Raw genomic sequence first — 2199 nt, 5'->3', positions numbered from 1 at the left:
CGAGTCACTAACTAAAAAGACTCCCCCGGCCTAATGAGACCGTCCTTATATTTTCCTGTCCCCACTCCTGGGGTCATTCCTTGTTTTTAAGGAGAGCCACGTGGTCATTCCGTACCTCTGTCAGGTACGCGTCCCTCCCGTGCCCGTGGCTACGTCCGGTGACCCGTTAGGTCACCCTAAACCCGGACCCGTCGTCATAAAGTCCGTTTGGGACCTTGAAAGTTATTTTCTTATTTTTTTTATTGCTTCAACATACAACTCTTGTTTATGGTATTGGGGTTTTTCCCAGCGTTCCCGACGGCGATCCCGCTGTCCTTCCATCTCCGGCAAATATATATTATTTTGTCATGAAATTCAATGCACACCTCAATTTAAACAAAAAAAGAAAAGGATGTAGAATTTGTCACAAAAGCGGAAAATTTTCACATTTATGCTCCAGGTATGAAACCCATGATATTTTCTCTTCACTTTTTAAATATATTTCCAATTATTTGGATTTTTCTAAATGCCCCTTCACGCATTTTTGCACATGCTATCTTTCTCTTGTTACTATTTCTGTTACAGTGTTAAATTATCTGTTAAAATATTAAATTGCCTGTTAAAATTTAAAAAATTGAAAAAAGTCTGTTAAAATTCATTTTTTAAGAAAATTTCTAAAAAATTGAAAAAAAAGTCTGTTAAAATTCATTTTTTCAGGAAATTTCAAGAGTTCTCGTTGCCAGAAATTTAAGGTGAATGGATTTTGTAATATTCAGGCAAACTGACTCCCGAGTAAGATAAAACTTCATAAATTCTTGCCTATGGTGCTTTGGTAAGTTCGTTTCTTTATTCTCTTTTAATTATGGAATGCAATATACCGTTTAAAGAATTTTCTATTTCTATTCGTTATTTAAAATTACAAATGAAAAGAATACGTTTCATTTTTGTTTTGTTATATACACACTTGTATCAATGGGATCGTAAAAGAAAACAGTTTACCTCACGACGTTTATGAGGTTGAAATTCCGAAGGTACGTCTCTTTTATCTTTTCTTGTGGTTTTTACAACTGAGACCTTTGGATTTTAACTCGTAAACAAGTTCGCTTAATGTGCGATTTATAAATATTTACATAGAACTGTCTGGTCAATAAGGTTGTTTTCTTCCTGAAAGTACAAACTGGCACGGTCGAATTACGATTAAATTCTTAGCTCGCGTGCTAACGTCGAAATATCTGCACACACGAGGTTTTTGAATAATTTCTATCGAATTCATTTTCTTTGAAGATTCTTCACCAGTACAACATTTTGAACCGACATTTATATTTGATGAAATATTACCAACGCTACCGTATAATAAGGCTAAGCGCAATGTAAAGTTAACTTTTATATTATCATTGTCTGAATTGTATGTATTGAGAGAAAGATTATTTATTTCCATTATTACCTTCTTCCCTAACCAATGCCACATTTTCTTTCATAAATACAAATTTAATAGGTCGGCAATAAAATGTTGACGAGGGTTCAGGTTTTGACCACTGCACTTAATTATATTCATCTAAAGAGCAAATACAAACAAAAGCAATTACAAACAAAAGTTCTATTTCAGGTGAACTTTGTGTAAAGTGACTTAGAATCCAGCTTTAACTGGTTTAAAACATGCATGGATTATACTCTTCGTTATTCCTAGGACATTTACAAATTATTATATCTGTTCAAATTATTATGTCTGTCCTTCTCAAGTTAGAAATTCCACTTTTTGTGAAAACGCTATTGTAATTATTCGAAAACAGTTTATTTAACATTATTTGGCATCCTTTAGCCTTGTGCCTATTCGTTTCTATATATGACCAACATATTCTTTCTTTTAAACAACAATATCTTCGTATGGATTAATATCTTTACGCGTTTTGCTATCTCCATCTCCAATATATGTACTATACTTGGCATGATGTTTCTTTTCTCATCTCATAAACATTTCTGTGATGACATAAATTTCCACTTTATCAGCACTGACGTATTACCGACGCTACCGTATAGCATGGCTAAGCGCAAAGCAAAGATAACTTTTATATTATCATTGTCTGAATTGTATGTATTGCGAGAAAGATTATTTATTTCCATTATTACCTTCTTCCCTAACCAATGTCTCATTTTCTTTCATAAATACAAATTTAATAGATCGGCAATAAAATGTTGACGAGGGTTCAGGTTTTGACCACA

Source organism: Bombus impatiens, unplaced genomic scaffold, assembly GCF_000188095.3.
Source record: "Bombus impatiens unplaced genomic scaffold, BIMP_2.2 scf_0479, whole genome shotgun sequence".
Lineage (NCBI taxonomy): Eukaryota > Metazoa > Arthropoda > Insecta > Hymenoptera > Apidae > Bombus > Bombus impatiens.
The sequence above is the reverse complement of the archived record's forward strand: the minus strand, read 5'-3'. Positions refer to the sequence as shown.